Genomic DNA, 18156 nt, shown 5'->3' on the forward strand with positions numbered 1-18156 from the left:
GAGAAAGAAAGGAAGGAAGGAAGAAAGAAAAGCTAGCTCTGGATGTTCCAGACTTGTGGAAAGGATTACTAAATTAGATAGCACAGGTAATGCGTTTACAGACACTCAGTAAATGCCCTTCCCTTGGAGAGAATGTTTGCACTGACATTCTGAGCTGTAAATTCCCCAAGACTAAACTGTGCACAACAATTCTTACTTGGAGCTCTGAGAAAAGAACCATTTTAAACCATTTACTCTTGAACATAATTATTTTGGGCCACTTTGCTCATCTATTCTCCTCTTCTGCCTACCATCTATCTCTATAACAATTAAAGTTTTCTGTTCATTTTTTGTGTGTGTGTCTCCCAGCCCTATTCCTATAACAGATAAATTTGTTTTTCACTTTTGGAAAAATCTGCAGTAATATTTTATTCTGTAAGTTTTTTTACATTTTGCATTATGTATATGTAATCAAAAGATCAGAATGCACAAATGCATCTCACTGGATGATTTTACTAATGGTAATATCTGAATCATTACAATATTAGGATTATAGCATTATTAGTAGTGTTGTCATTCAAAAATAGAAGCATGTTATTAAAATGCACCTGCTCTTTCAAAAATAAAATTATCTATTTAAAGGCCAAAACCATATTTCCCATCTCAACGAATCTGAGATAAAGCACATTCTTCCTAAAAATTGGCATTATTCACATTTTGCAGTTTAAAAGGTGACTCTGGCAAGGGTCTTTTATGGTATTTTCAGGTTTGCTAACATATGTGAATCATAGGTGCTCTGTTAATATTCTTTGGAAAGTCCTTGAATAAGAAAGAAGACCCTCCCTCTAAGGCAGTGGTCCTAAATGGGGGTGTGCAATAATTTTGCTCCCCTCCCAGAGGATATTTGGCCATATCTAGAGATATTTTTAGTTGTCACAATTGGGCTAGGGTTTCTACTAGCATCTAACAGGTGGAGGAGAGGGATGCTCCAAAACATCCGAGACTGCACAGGATGCTCTCCACAACAATTACCTGTGCAAATTTCAATAGTGTTGAGATTGAGAAATCCTGCTCTAAGAAACCTTAGCCTACAGGGATTCACGAAATTCTCCAGCAGTGCAGAGTCAAAATACTCGTTTGAGGGAACATGTACCAAAAAGGAGAAATATATAGCTAGACGCTAAAATTCTACCCATTGAGTCCTGCCCACTGGGCAGAACCTTGCAAAAATCAGCACATGTAGAGTTGCAACCACAGGACATTTGCACAGGTTGATACAACAGCACGTCATGTCTAAGCAAAATCCAGGTGTCTACAGGAGAACGCAGAAGTCATATTCTCAGAACTTTACAATGATCTGCTGAGGGACCTACCCTGCTCTCTAAGATAAGTCTGGAAGCAATTCACTAGCCTTCTGAGACAAGCCTATGGACATAATTCAGGACACCACTGTTGGTAAAATGGTATTAGTAAAAACCCCCGGTAATGGAAACCTTACAGTTATGTGGAAAATATAGGAGAAGATTTTGTGCTACAAATATAGACGTTTAGCCTGTACTTCACTTCTTGTACCTAAGGCTGTAAAAGAATAGTTTTCATTTGTACAGAAACTGACTGAAGAATTATCAGGTAGTATTCTGTGATGCACTCCAGGTATTTGGCTGTTGCCCAGCTATTTAACAGACTGTAGCATTCAGTGCAGCAGTGTGACAAGCAAGCCCGGGCATGCTTTTATTTGTGTTCATGTTATTTGAATAAGATTAAACTACTGTCACTGTCATTAATTAATGTGAAGCTCATTAGTGCTAGCATTATTATTAGAGATGTTCCCTTTCCAATGCATTCAGACAATGTGCTGTCTCATTGCAGCTGCTCATTTCCAAGTCATCATAGCAGATGACATGGAGATAAGGAAGAATCTGTAGTATCAGACTCCTGGATGAAACAATCTATCTTCAAAATGTTTCTTACAAACTTACATCTCCTAAGATTTCTCATCATCTTTTTCAGTGACCACTGGGGATTCACAGAGAGGTAATCTTAGCCCAAAGTAGAAAGCACAAAAAGTTGTTCAGTCTACAGAAACAGTGATGGCATTGTTGATGGTGATATTTAATGAATGACATGGGAGAGACAGTGTTCAAACTTCAAGTTATATTTTAAGAACCTTAATCTTAACTACGTGGTGTAATGATTTTACAGTTAAAATAGGATGCAAAATGCAACTCCTTTTTTTTTTTGTCTCAAAGCAACATGAGAAATAGGTCAGACTACTTAACAATTACAAGATAATAAATAACTTGTCTCTTAGTTTGGGCATTAAGAATTTGTATAATCTTAACATCTTAGTCTCACCCCGGGCAATTCTCAAAACTATAAACTCTTTTCCAATGTAAAACTGCTCCTGTCTTTTAGCTCAGGCCTCCTCCAGGCTTGGAAACTTATAAAGTAAGGGGCATGTTCTGTTACTCCTCTCTTGTCTAACCCTAAGCCCAGTTCAAAACCTCAACCCATCTCCTTCTTCATTCAATAAGCCTCGTTTCTATCTCTCCAAAAAAAAAAAAAAAAAAAAAATGAATCACAAGAAGCACAGAAGCTGCGGTAGGAGACATTTGTGACCAGCTGAAAGAGAAGCACTTACGAAACGAAGGGAACTGCAGTCATAAATCTCAGTAGCAGATCCTCTGGAAACCCATGAAATGTCATCAAAAGATAGGTTCACTTTTGGACATCGGCCCAGATGTAGGTGGCACCAAAGGCAGATGGCAGCAGTAACCAAGTGGATAAGACTCTGCTGTTTCCCTACTAATTCCCTCATCATCCTCTCCAAAGCCAGATGGGTCAAAAACCACAATCAGGAAGGATTGAAGAAACAACCCTGACCTTTCTCTGGAATCTAGGATTCCATGACTGGACCAGGCCCAGGACGGGAGAAAGAAGATTTACCTGGATACACATTTGAAGTCTTGATTAATATTCTGCAATGGACTGGAGTTGTGTGATTATTGGATCAGACTAAAGTGTTTAATCCCCAAACAAGAGACCATTTGTTTATCATTGGAGAAGTAAAACCTGCCTAAGGGTTCATCCAGGGGCAGAAAAAGAATGAATCCACAGAGAGTACTAAAAGAGACTGAAGACACACTTTGAAGGGAAAATGACATTGCCTTGTTTTATGCTTGTGCTCTACAGAGCCCATCTTATTCAATGAACCCATTACACCTTTATTTCATTTTTGGTGGGGTGCCTGCCAACCCAAAATGAAAGCACATTCCCTTCTTCATTTGCACTCAACCATCAATACCTCCCCAAACACCTTTTCACAGAAAAGTCCTTTATCTGTCTTTGTAATAACATGGACACATTTAAAGCTGAGAACTTAATGGACCAAGTGGATGAACAGCATGTGAGTACAGAATTGTAATGTTAAAGGTTTGTTTACACATTTGTTCTGGTTTAACCATAGTTATTATAGAAATTAGACTAAATATAAACTTTAAAAATCACCTACTCAAATTTGATCATGTTACAATGTGGAAACTGAAGCTCTGCTAAAGAAAGATACTTCCTAGAGCACACATAATATCAACAGGATGCTTACCACTAGGACCCAGGCCTTCTCTTCTAGTGATATTGCTTCTGCCATTCTCTAGCCCTTTATTTGTACCCATTAATTTATTTTTTGCTTTTCATTAGGAATGTTAAACCTAGACAATAATGGAAACCTGAAGAAAACTTTATATAATAGAACAATAGAATGTTTAATATTTAAATTTAGATGCCTCACTGTGGAAGCAAATATATGTGTGTGTGTATATATATATGTGTGTGTGTATTATATATATGTGTGTGTGTGAGTATATATATATATATATACCTGTGAGCTTCCTTTACCACGGTTTTGACAACTGATATTTTCAGCACATCATAATGGAGATGTGTTAGAAACACATCACCAAGGGAAAACTCGCCACACAAAACTCACAGGGCATTTGTGCAAAATATATTGTCGTTACAGTAGCAGTGTGTTAGGCTGCCATTTTAGACATGGTATGTAATGCACACATATGATCTCTTCTGCACTGGGTACACTATAAATCTTGCCAACTTAGATTTACTTAGTGCCAAGTTAATAGATATTGCCAATTTCTCTCTCACCCTGAAAAATTATACAATTTTTTTACGATGAAAGAAAGGAATTGTAAGCAGAACTGTAAGCACCTGCGTCCCATTCTTGGACTGCCTCTTGCCTTGAGAACTGCTTTGGTTGGCCTACAATGCCTGTGGGTGCCTCAAAGACCTTGGGCTCTATGGATATTATAATATCCATCCTACCTGCTGTTTTTGGGAAAATTAAAAATACAACCTGTTTAGAGATGAAATAATTTCCTTCAAGTAATTGAACATCTGGGGATATTAGTGGGGCATTTGGTATCTTTAACATCTTCAAACAGAATGCCTTCTCTCAGTTCATTACTGAAATGATATGCACAGCAATTTATAAAGTGATAACAGAGCAGCTATTATGCTTGAAGACAGAATCCTTGACTGGATAAATAAGTAGACCTGAGTTAAGTGCAGTGTCAGTCTTCCTACTCTTTAATACTGTAAGCTATTGATCTCCTGGACATCTTTAAATTTTCATGTATTTGGATCAGTTCCACTTGGTTCAGGTAGCCTTGTTAAAAAGGGATTTGCAGGTCTTTGCAGTGTTACAGCCCTGCCAAGTTAGAATAACTCAAGACAAGGTCAATGTCTAGGACTCTCTTGTATTAAATCAGCAAGTAAGCTTATATGCATTGCAGATTCCTTGCCCATGAGATCTCTTGTCTAAAGCAATCTGCTGAAAGGTGATAGGGTTGAAGCATGGGCTAGACAACATGCATATGGCAGAGGGTTTGTAATATTCTAAGTGGCATCCACTGTGTCCCCTTGGGTCAAGATAGGAACACTATTGGTAAATCAATAGTTTAATCCATCTGAGACAAGACTATTTATCAAAACTCTTTCTTTTATTAAACAGAATTCTGCTAAACAAAATACTTTGCTGACTTAGTTGGCATAAGTCATCTTGCATCATATGGCATACCCTACCCACACTAAAACAATAATCACCAGCTACAAGCTTCTTGTATTTCTGCTCCAACAGAAGGTTTGCTAAACAGACCAAGTGTTTCCCTTATGCTTAGGCACATGGCTATTAAGTAAACTCTGACAAATTGAATTGTAATTATAGAAGATTTGGAGAGTAGTGGCATTACTCAAATATTAAGTCATAATTGAAATGACTAAATTGCATGCAACATTCAAAAAATTTGCTGAAATCTATAATGGCTCATCTGTAATATAAAAGAGAAATGTCTTTATATAACAGTTGATAAAATATATGGAGAGGGAGATTTTTAAACAGTCATTATATTGGAAATCTACCTGGTTTTTACCTAAAAATTAAAAACAAAGAGATGAGGCAATCTATATATCCTATTCTATAAACCTTCTGCAAAAAGGGTGAAAATGTATTTAAAAAATTAGTATTTAAATATTAAGAACCTTCCTTGAACTTTCACATTCTCTAAAAAATGAAAGAAAGCTCTAGGGAGATAACAAAGAAAACCCTCTTTTGTGCATTACAAACCAAAAGAGCAAGTGTCAGCAGTAGACTAACTCAGTAGAATGATTTCTTCACAACACACAGCATCTCCCATCCTCTACGCCCATGGCTAGGAGATACAACAACTGCCAAGGGATGGAATTTTTGAACCCTCTCCAAGGTATCATTCTGCAGAGAGCACAGTAACATAGTCACCCCTCCAATTCCACTTATGGGAAAATTATACTCGATGCTTCCCACCTCATCCTTACAACTTCCACCAATGGATATTTTTCAACAGTTATAAAGGATATAAGATTTATAGGACACCAAGAAGCTGAAACTGTACATGTTTGTTCAAGGAACACTTAATCTGTTCTTGTTGCCTAGACGAGGTTGTGGATTTGTCGATGATATATTTGATTTGAGAATCAGAAGGGCATAGTTTTGTAAATATTCCTTTAAGTGGAAGGCACAAGTGATTAACATAAGTTCTCCCAGAATTGAGGAACTGAAAATTTAAGCCCGAACATAAAAGAGTAGTAGCCTAGCACAAATTCGACTTCTTTCTCAATTCTGATGGGATCTCACCTACTTAGAGAATGTCAGCAGCTATGGCATCAGGAGACAAAAGAAGACCCTTTGTCTAAAGGGGCACTGCATCTGATCCTACATGGTGTACCCTCCTCACTTACGGGAAGTTCTGTATTTTGGCTAAATATGCCAAGTATCCTTAGAATTTTATACCAGGTGGCCGGGCGCGGTGGCTCACGCCTGTAATCCCAGCACTTTGGGAGGCGGAGGCAGGCGGATCACGAGGTCAGGAGATCAAGACCATCCTGGCTAACACACGGTGAAACCCCGTCTCTACTAAAAATACAAAAAATTAGCCGGGCGTGGTGGTGGGCACCTGTAGTCCCAGCTACTCGGGAGGCTGAGGCAGGAGAATGGCGTGAACCCGGGAGGCGGAGCTTGCAGTGAGCTGAGATCCGGCCACTGCACTCCAGCCTGGGCGACAGAGCGAGACTCCATCTTAAAAATATATATAAAGAAATAAAGAATGTTATACTAGGTGTGCATGTTAGTGGTAGTGACTGTGTCTCTTCTAACCAATCCATAAACGACTTGTCTACAATGGGTTAAACTAAAGAACACTTGAAGGAAAAAGTCCAAAGGTCTCCTGTGTTCTTGGAAGACAACGTGGATATGATAGAGGAGATTCTGCTTGATAATCGTGAGACTGACTAAATGGTATCATTCTCAGAATATGTTTTAGTAATAGCTGGAGATATTCGTTGCTTCCAAAATCCATTGCCTCCGTCCACTGGTATGGGACTTTTCATACAACAGTCCATGGGACCTGGCTTGATGTATCGTGCCCTCGGAAGAACTCTATGCACAATAGAGTCTACCTGAATTTCTCAGGCAAGCGTGATTGGCGTTATGACCTTCAGCTACATGTATCCTGGGGCAGACGTAAACTCTCATTTCAGGAACCATCTAGATAAAAGGTCCATTGGAAAGAAATAATTTGAAATTTTCAGACTTTAATCCTCTGAAATGCAGGTTAGAACAGAGCTCTAGGATCAAAGGCAGAGTGCTACTATTTATTCAGATCTCTACGCTTAGCATCAGATGTTCTAGCAGTTAACCCCTGTCCATGCTAAGTTCTGCCTGGAGTCACTTAGCATCAATGGCCGAGCAAACCCTAGCGTACTGTCAACAGATTCCAAGCCTTTTTAATAAGATTAAATGGTCAATTTTCTTAATTTTCTCACCCTGGATACTAAAGCAAGCAGAGTAATTCATGGTTATTCACCAGTTGTGTAATCAAACTAATAATTATACATCCTCCCATTCATAGGTGTGTTCATGAACATTTTCTTATTGGTTCTTCTCAAAAATGCTATGAGGTGGACTTTGTTATCCCTGCATTATGAATAGGACACTGAAACGCAGACTCAGGCCCAGGAAATTTGACAACAACCTTGGAGCTCCTTCCCCTCTTCTACAACCACTTCTCACACTTCAGGCATCTTCAGTTTATTTACAAATAACTGTATGCCATGGCTTATACTCAGCAAGGACATGATTCTAAACTGAATTTCCTGCAGTGAAACTAGGATTGCCCTAAACTAGCTATCTTTGCTCCACTCTTAGTATATATTCAAGCACTACAAGGAAATTCATTTTATCAGCACCCTAAGCAAAACAGAATTACAAAGTTAAATCATTGGAAAAAATGGTCCATACAATGTGTGAGAGCTCATCCAACCTTTACACTGGAAGCAGCTATGGAATGCCTTCCATGAGAATACAGACCTATTTTCAATATATCTACCCCTAGTATTTGTTATTTATTGATTGATCATTCATTGAGCAATTCCTATTTGTTAAGTACTGTCTTAAGTGCCAAGGTATAATAGTGAGTATAAATAGTTTCTGCTATCAAGTACCTACAGTCCAATAACCCGGCAACTGGACTAGAGCAATGTGGTACATGTACACTAGGAAGAGCTCCAGGGACTATAAGCTCAGAAAGAAGGATCCTGTGCAAGTCCCCAAGGGTCAATGAAGAAATGCCCCAGAAACTGATGACTGAGCTGAGGCAGAGGGACAAGTAGTCATTGATGTGGTACGGGGATGGGATAGTGGGAAGCTGAACATTTTTCAGCTTGAGTAACACTGTGTGGCCTGCATATTTTTGTTTCGGCTGTACTCCAGCTTTTACCAGCCTGGTTTTTTCATTCTCATTTTACAAACAAGAAAAGGCATGTTTAGAGAATTTGAGATCTCATCCAAGGTCATGGAGCTAGTGAGAGATCTAAGAACCAATACAAGTCTGTATGACCACTATGGTTTTAGAGAAGAAAGAGCGCCAGACTGGAAGTCAGGCAACTGGAAATCTATTCTGTCACCAAATCCCTATGCAACCTTCAACAGGTCACTGAAAAGCTATGCTCTGCTTCCCTTATCTCTAAAATGAGGGGATTTAAGCCCAATGACCTCCAAAGTTTCTCCAGTTTTCAGTCTGATACATTTAACTCTCTCCTGATTAGACCAATAGAAGCAGAAGAAAATTCTGAAAAATAAAAAGGAACTAATAACAATTATCTATAATAATTATTATATACACATGTATGTACGTTTGTTTGTGTGCATATATACATATAAAACAATAATCACTCCTTTCATATGTGTATATAGAAGGGGCAATACGCCACAATACTTTCTAAAGCTGAATATCCTTTTTTAAATGATGAATACGTTTTTTGAACTAATGATTCTTTTAGGTCAACAGAGATAATTGTGCAATGACTGCAGTGTGATAGAATTTCATTACCATGGTTTTCCTGAGGGTGGTTAATAGAGAATCAGACCTATGGAGGGGATTTTTGTGGCTAAAGATCATAAAATTTTTTAAAAGTTTTTCTACGTTTTTATTTTCTGATTATTGTGTAGCCTGTGGCAAAGCCAACACTCTAAGTGTAATGAGTAAGGCACTCATATTTCCTTGAAGAAAACTCATATACTCAGGCAAAGAAATGGTTTAAACACACAAAAATCAAAGAAGGCAGAAAATGGTTGTTCTAACGTGTTTGTGAAATGCTGTATTTTCAGGGTTCTACTAGAGATAATTTGTTAAGTCTAAAATCTTGTTAACAAAATCTTCTTTTAATCACAAAAAGCATTTCTAACAGAGTTTTTAATCTGGCTTTTCCCTAACACTGTCTGCTTTAGAGAAGTTCCTTTTGGATATCTCTTGGGGTTAAGAAAGATAAAGTGATCTATATATTGTCACAGCAATTTATCCTGCTCCAATAGATGTAGAAATATTTTTACATATAGTATTAATATCATATCATACTATCCTATGAGTTAGGCAATTTATTAGTTTCATACCACCACATGAGTTAGGCGATTTATTAGTTTATTAGTTAGGCAATTTATTAGATTTGATTTGATAAAATCAAATCCTAGTTATCATTCATAAAAATCAAATCCTAGGGCTGCTGTAACAAATTACCACAAATAGGGTGCTTAAAACAACACAAATTTATATTCCTACAGTTCTGGAAGCAAGAAGTCCAAAATCAAGGTGTCAGCAGGGCCATGCTGCCCCCGAGACTCTGGGTACCATCCTTCCCATCCTTCCCAAGACTCTAGGTAGCATCCATTACACCATCTTCGGTAGCATCTTCCCAGCTGCGCTGGTGCCGTTGGTGCCCCCATCTCTTGGTGTACAGCTGCATCCCTCCAATCTCTCTTCTGTTGCCTTATGGAGTTCTCTCTTTGTGTTTTCTGTGGCCAAATTTCCCTCTTCTTATAAGGAAAGCAGTCAAATTGGATTAGGGTCCACTCTAATGACCTCATCTTAACTTCATTACATCTGCAAAGACCTTATTTCCAAATAAGGTCAAATTCATAGTTCCTGGGGTTGGAATTTTGACATATACTTTTGAAGGATACAATTCAACCTGTAATAACTGGCCTTGGTGTGGTTATTATTTCCATTTTATAAATAAGTGAATTAAGACATGGAGTATCTAAGTGGCTTCTCCAAGGTCATACAGAATGTTATTGGCAGAATAGAGACAAAATATACTGTCTCCTAACTCTTAAGTCAGGCAAAGGAGCAGAGAAGATTACCAAATCAGGTAATGAATTGCCTAGAATCAGAACTTGCATCATTTAATTGTCTAGAGAGCTGACTTACATAAAGTCCGAATTACTTAAACATGGGTCCCTGCTATGCTATCATTTATAAAAATCAAATCCAACTGCCTTTGGGTATAATTGTACCTTATTAGATAACTTTGATAGAGAAAAACATATTTCATTCCCAAAATAAAGATGTTTTATGGTGTCTACTTTCAGCTAACTTAGGTGCATAAATAACAGGCTATTCTTTAACTGATTCCATTCATAACCTCAAACATTCTTTGGACACTGTAAATGGTAGTGAAATAAATGTGGAATAGTCTGTGGTACATAGGACAAGTTGGAACCTTTCTCTTCAGTGCATATGCCAAGAAATACTTCATTTTGGGTCATTAGATAAGGCAGACAAAATTAAAAACAGATTATTTAACTGCCAGCGTAGTGTCCCAAATAAACTGAATCCTTTCTCTTTTCTCAAATAATTGCTGTATTTATCAACTGCATCTTCTAGTTAAACAGCAATCTTCTTTACATAAGCAACCTTCTCCATTCTGGGGTTTCGTTTACAGTCACACACCATTTAACAGTAGGGATACATTCTCAGAAATGTGTCATTACGTGATTTCATTGTTGTGGAAACATCATAGAGTATACTTACATAAACCTAGATGGCACAGCCATCTGTGCTACATACCTAGGCTATACGGTATAGCCTATGGCTCCAAGGCTACAAATCTGTACATCATAGTACAGTATGAATACTGTAGGCAACTGGAATGCAGTGGTAAATATTTGTGTATCTAAACATAGAAAAGGTACAGTAAAAATATAGTATTATAATCTTATGGCACCACCACCACACCTGCTGTTCATCATTGGCTGAAACCTCATTATACAGCCCATCACTGCCCTTACTAATGTGTCAGTCTAGTTGTCAAAAGTGTCTGTGGGCCAGGGTACATGGCATGAATTACACCATCTCATGACCTCTCCTCTCTAACTCGTGTTATTTTAAAAATAAGAATCTGTAAGGAATTCCTTTGGAATCTCTGTATATGACCAACTGCCTGTTGGATGAAAGAATAATTTCCGATTGTGTGGACCCCCCCTTTTTTTTATTTTTATTTTTTTTCCGTCTGAGACAGAGAATCTCCTTCTGTCACCCAGGCTGAATTTCAATGGCAAAGCTCATTGCAGCCTCTGCCTCCCAAGTAGCTGGAATTATAGGTACCTGCCACCATGCCCCACTAATTTTTGAATTTTTGTATTTTTAGTTTTACCATGTTGGCCAGGTTGGGTTTGAACTGCTGGCCTCAAGTGATCTGCCCACCTTGGCCTCCCACAGCACCCAGCCAATATGAAAGGTTCCACCGAGATTTGAACTTGGATCACTGGATTCAGAGTCCAGAGTGCTAACCATTACACCATGGATCCCTCCTTCCTGATGTTATATTCTGGAAATACAGGCAGCAGAAAGGGATTCAGATGACTAATAAGACACTCATAGTAAAGATCAGTAAAGCCAATGAAAAATTCAAACTCTACGTGCATACTGATTTTGTATGTTATTGGCAAAGCTGAATTGACTTCTCTTTATATCCTCTAAGTCATACTTAATTGTGATAAAAGCCTTTATATCATTCATTTATTAATTCCTTCACCAACATTCATTGAGCATCTGCTACATACCAGGCACTATTGTGACACTGGGGATACAGTGGTAAATGAGAGAAACAAAGACCTGCCCCTTTATCCTGGTAAGCAATTTTTATTCCAAAGAAATATCATAATGGCCAAACACAAAGATGGTGAGCTAGAAAGGTGACTTGCCTGAAAACTGGACAGCCTGGCTTTATTATTCCTATGCGCCTTCTGCTCTCGAGTTCAGGTAACTTGTTTACAAATAAGAGAACTGAATAAATAAACTTTAAGACTGTCTTTCATTCTTCCTCTCCTATTAGCTACAACCTCATGACATTCCATGTGACAGACACAACAAATTGTGAATACCTGGAGCTTACATTAAGGCTTTCTCTAGAACTCAGAAATTACTGGGGGGTGAGAGGAGATTGCTATCTGAGATCCAAATACACAATCAACACATCTTGAACTGCAGCATAGGCATGAAAAGTCCCATCCTTCAGGGGAGAGGGGGACACCAGACCAGTATGTCTTGACCATTTTAACAATGTTAGCTGAGATGGTAGCACTGCTTTGTAACATAGTAGCTCATAAATATTTATCACATGAATGCATGAGCCTTTCAATCCTAAAATCCTGTGACATTATTGCACCACATGGAGATAGCTTTTTAAAGGAAATATTTTTTAACCAAAAATAAATGCCTTTTTATCTGAAATTGGGGTTCTTTTTACTTTGTCAGATCAGAGGCCACATGCCTCTGAGAGTCTTCTAGAATTTCATGAGAGTTGGGGCTGTGTCAATCTTGTTCATCACTAGAATTCCAGCTTTAGGACAGCGGCTGGCACTCAGCAAATATTGGCAGAATGAATGAATTAATGAGAACTAATGAAGAAATTATCCTTTATAAACAACATCCTGAGGCAGCTTGACTCATACAATCGTCCTTCTGCCTCAAGTCTGAAAACCCCAGGACTCTTCTGAAAGGCCAGAACCAAATATTTTAAAGCAATCTTAAGAATATATTTAAACAGATTTTATGTGCTTTTATCACATGCCTAGTTCTCTCTACCCCTTTTATTCTTGCTTGTCCAGTAAAAGATTCTTCTCCCCCGATGCCTTCCCAGCACAGATTGTGCAAGGCCCCTCTGCAGTGCCTGCCAGGCTGGATGAAGGAACCAGGGTAAACTCAGAGGTAGCCTGCATTCATTGCCTGTGCTACATAATTAGAAGCTTCCAAGTCCTCAATTCCCTGTTCACCAATATAAGACCTTTTTATTAAAAACACTGGTTTTCAATTCCCACTGTGTCCATGAGATAACAAGGCATAAAAAAGAAATTGGATGGTGCTAGGTACATAAAGGTTTGGGAAAACATTGTTTAAATAGTGAAGAATTTATTTCTAGCCAAAAGTCTAAGAACGAGTCCATGAGGAGTTCAAAGGCATAAATATATATGAAATATGATATCAATATACTCTCTTGTTCCCATAAATGTCCTAGTGTGCACTCATCTACAATGTCTCTCGACTAAAATAAGACCCCATTATGCATCACAAGATGGGGAATACAATGAAAGTTCCATTTAACAGGCCATGCCTAGCGTTGCAGAAATCTTCAAGGCCTACAGATACAGTTATTTAGCACTCGTTATTCAAGAGCCTGCTCTGTCATATCAATACGAGTAAACTAACTTTTAAAACTTAAAAATCTGTGGTTAAAAGTGAGACCCCATTGGCCACATTGCCTCTACAGACTCTATTCATCAAGAATGGAGACTTCTCAATTCCATTTCCATCTCTTTAGGATCATCTGCCTTGATACACATCTAACTCAACTGATAGATAGAAATTTCCCAGCTTGCTTGTCTAAATCTTGTGTTTAAGTCTAGTTGCCCACCAGAACAAAGAAAGAGAAAGATGTTACCATTTGTCAAGCTACCGACTAGGTATCTATTTATTTCTAACAGAAAGGCAATATCAAGAAAGTGAAAATTGAAGCTGTAGAGAGAAGAAAAAAGTATGAGCTAACAAAATGATTCCGAAGGCAGAGTATACGATGGACCTGGTTATCCATCATATATATTCCATTGTTCTTTGTCCCACAAAAATAGTCCTTAATAGTATTACTTTCCGGTGTAGCTACTAGGTTGTGAGTTAATTCATTAAGAAGCCAAATTCCCACTCAAAAATCATGTTGTTTAGAGCAACTGGCACAGAGCTTTGTAACAAAAATATTCAACAGATGATTTTCGTTCAAAGAATCTAATGCTATTTGCTTGCTGAGAAAGGAACAGAAGATAGGCACAGTGAAAACAGCATGGTCTTCTATTATTTAAACCTTTCAGGTAAAAAACAAAGTATGTAATCCCAGTACTTTGGGAGGCCAAGGTGGGTGGATCACAAGGTCAGGAGATCAAGACCATCCTGGCCAACATGGAAAAACCCTGTCTCTACTAAAAATACAAAAATCAGCAGGGCGTGGTGGCACGTGCCTGTAGTCCCAGCTACTCGGGAGGCTGAGGCAGGAGAATCATTTGAACCCAGGAGGCAGAGGTTGCAGTGAGCCAAGATTGCGCCACTGCACTCTAGCCTGGTGAAAGAGCAAGGCTCCATCTCAAAAAAAAAAAGGCCATTCTTAGCTGGACGGTGTTGCATGGTAGCAATCATTCAAACTCTGGCATCATATAGACCATATAGACCAAGGTTCAAATTTCAGTTTTTCGGTTATTATCTCTGAAACATGAATGTAATTCTCAATCCTACTTGTTGAATAAGAAGGATACTCCTGCCTTTCTGAATTGCAAAGATTAATCATAAGTACATATTACTATACAGCACCTATCACGTGTTTGACTTATAGATGGTGCTAAATAAAGAGTACCTATGGTTTATGTCCACTAGGTATGACATTTGGAACATAGGTATGATGCTACATATCTGTGATAATAGTAAAGGATCAATTCAGTTCAGTGAAGAAGGAATTTTCTAAGAGTTAGAACTGCTCAAAGATCAAATCAACTGGATTGCTTACTATGAGGTGGTGACTTCCCCATCATCAAAAGCCTTCAAGCAAAATCTAAATGACCTTTTACCAGGCATGATGAGTAGGGAATTAGGCACAAGGCTTAAATTTTAACATTTAAATGCTAAATTTCTATGATGCCTTGAAGTTCCTGATAGATTCTGAAACAATGAGCACAATTTTTCTGATTTTTTTTTAAACCAAAGATAACGATATTAGACAAAAATGGAGCAAATTTGTCACAAGACATCGAGTTTGGCTTAAATGATAACTTTGCATGTCTAAAAAAATTAGTATTTGGATTCATGATACTTTTTTTCCACCAGACCTTAGAAAAATAGGAAGGTCTAAACGTTCCTCAGCCTCTGGCTCCCAGTTGTCTGTTTAAATAGCTTTCACTGTTCCACTTCATCATTTTCTCTCCATTTGAAAAGCAGACATGCCAAAGGTAGTTAAGCAAGTGCCATTGATCAGCCCTAGAAAAACATCCATTTATTTGCAATTTATCAGGATATGCCCTGGGAATTATCTTCTCCAGCCCCCTCTCGGTTTTTCCATTGCCTATAGTTCTCTCTCTCCCTTCTTCCTACTCCATCCAGAAGGAGAAAAAAATATCTGCTTGTCTCATGCACAGTTTTCCTCTCCTCTCTGAAGACTCAGCATACTCAGCCTTATAGAGAATTGCCTGGTCCCAGTAAGGCTATTCTGTCGCCAAATGGAATCCTCATGCTACCCACCAAAAGAATTGTTTTCTTCCTCTTATTGCAAGGCATTTCCTTTTGTCAGACTGTATCTACATAATCCTAGAGAAAAGCAAAACCTGGGGAGGTTGGGGAAAGACACAAGCTCTTGGGGTTTCTTAAGGCTTAGGGATCTTTGTAAAATCTCTGAAAATGTATTCAAAATTACATGGGCATGCACACTTGGCTGGATGAGTGTCCATGGCTTCATCAGATGGTTAAAATGCTGTACATGATACAAAAATTGGTTAAGAATCAATATCTTACAGGAGAAAAAATATTTGCAAATAATATACTTGATAAGGGTCTAATACGCAGTATATGTAAAGAACTCTTGCAATCCAATAATAAAAAGATAAATAACTGAATTTTTTAAAATGGGAACATTCTTCAAAGACGATATATACGTGGCTAATAAATGCATGCAAAGATAATCAGCATCATCGGTCATTAGGAATACCCCTTAACACCCATGAGGATGGCTAACATAAGAAAGATAGATGATAACATGTGTTGATGTGGATTTGAAAACATTGGAAGCAGTTTCTTTCTGACCAATCACATAGTAGTCACAAATTGGTAACACAAATGGAATCTGACCAATCACCAATTTTATGGCATGGGCATCCAAGAACAATCCCATGATGTAAATATAAGCATCTCCAGCTATTGGAACCCAGACAATGAGTAACTATCAGTGAGAAAATCTGAAAATTTGGCATCACTGACACATGGTAGAATCTCGAGGCTATGTTTCTAAATTGTTCTTCTTCTCCACCCATACAGTGAAGTCAAATTATATCTTCATGGTTTTATAAATGAGGCTTAATGAAATTACATGCCTCACACCATTTGATTTTTTTGTCTGAAATGCCTCTGTGACTTTAAGGTGACATTCCTGTGTTTTTTTGTTTACCAAAGAAAGTGTTAGCTTGAAAAAGTGTTTGGATGTGTTGCTTAATACATTGTTTTATTCCAATAAAATTGAGACATTGTAGACAGAAAACTCATTTGAAAGTCAAGTGGCCCTGTGTTTCGATTATTGTTGTTGCATAACAAGCTAGCCCAAATCTGAATGGTTTAAAATAACTACAGTATTCTATTTTGCTCATGATTTTATAGGTCAGGAACTTGGACAGGACCTGGCTGAGAGCTTCATCTCTAATCTGTGTGACAGCAACGGGAGTGACTGAGGTTAGAGGATTCACTTCCAAGATGGCTTATTGCTAATGTGACTACCATCTCAGTACTCTTTGGTCTCTCTCTCTCCTCCTCCTCCCTTCCCCTCTCCCTTCTTCTCTCTTTCTTTCTCTTGGAATGTCTTTCCATGCAGCATCTCATCATCCAGGGAGTCTCCATGTGCCTGGGGTTTCTGTGGTCTCAAGGAAGGCATGCTTCTTTTATGATGCTGGCTCCTAAGAGGGAGGAAGCAGTAACTACTGCTTCCAGGCCAGTTAAGAACAATGCCCAGAACTGGCACAATATCATTTGTGCTATATTCTATTGGTCAAAGCACTCAGAGCCTGCCTAGATTCAAGAGAGAGAAGAAATACACTCTGCCTCTATATGAAGAAGTGGCAAGATCAGGTTGCAGAAGGGCATGCTGATTAGCCTTTATTGTTGCAGCTGTGTGTGGAAACCATGATCATAACCTGGAAAAGTTGCCATCCACCTTGTACTATATCATGCTCTCAAGAATTGGTCTTTTCACTTGGAAAGTGCAGGAACTGGACCAGGGTTCTACTTAGAACCTTTTGGTTGCAAGAAACAGAGACACACTCCAAGTTACCTTAAGAAAAACATAGTTCTTATAGAAAAATACAACAGATTGCCACTAAAACAAGAAAGCCTTCAAGCACCAGCTATGCCCCCTGGCCTCTACTGAAATGTTGGAATGTGTGGTCTTCCTCTCCTGGGAGAGTGCTGTGCTCATAAATCTGATTTGTCCTAAATCTTCCTCATCGGCACACTCTCCGGCATCTCTGTAGAGTTCATCATTTTTAACCCCTAATTAAACACATTCTCTCCTTAGTTGCAGATTAAAATTCCATAGAAAATCAATTGCCCACCCCCTTCCTTTCACTGCAGCAATTGCATAAGCCTCTTGCCACTCCAAGGACTGGCTATTTTTATTTTATTTTTTTTGTCAGTTACACTTTTTATCTAATCAGCTATAGCAGTTAGGAGATGGGTAGATTGGTGTTGAAGATAAAGATGGCATCACTTGGTCCAAAAAAAAAAAAATATCCAACTGAAAGGCATGATGATCCATGAGTAATATAACTAAATAATCTCCAAAGCCATTCCAGCTCCAAGAGCGTATGGATTTTGTAAAGGTAATTTCCATTAGCTTGTGCAGTAACACAATAGCCTACTCATTTCACAATGCCTCACAGAGTGTTCTAAAAAAAGGAGTTACTGAGCAGCTTCCATTCCCTAGAGAGAAGAAAGAGTGCTTCAGGGACCCAGCCTAATTTCCTATAGCCATTCTATTATCCCAGCTGTATCTATGGTTTCTATT

General features: G+C 38.3%; 1 non-coding gene across 1 annotated transcript; it reads right to left on the minus strand.

Annotated features, from left to right (window-relative positions):
* Positions 1 to 11593: 11593 nt before the first annotated feature.
* Positions 11594 to 11665, minus strand: TRNAQ-CUG. Its single transcript has one exon. It is a non-coding gene; the product is annotated as a tRNA-Gln (tRNA).
* Between the last annotated feature and the right edge of the window lie 6491 nt (positions 11666 to 18156).

The sequence above is a fragment of the Piliocolobus tephrosceles genome, chromosome 5 (genome assembly GCF_002776525.5).
Source record: "Piliocolobus tephrosceles isolate RC106 chromosome 5, ASM277652v3, whole genome shotgun sequence".
Lineage (NCBI taxonomy): Eukaryota > Metazoa > Chordata > Mammalia > Primates > Cercopithecidae > Piliocolobus > Piliocolobus tephrosceles.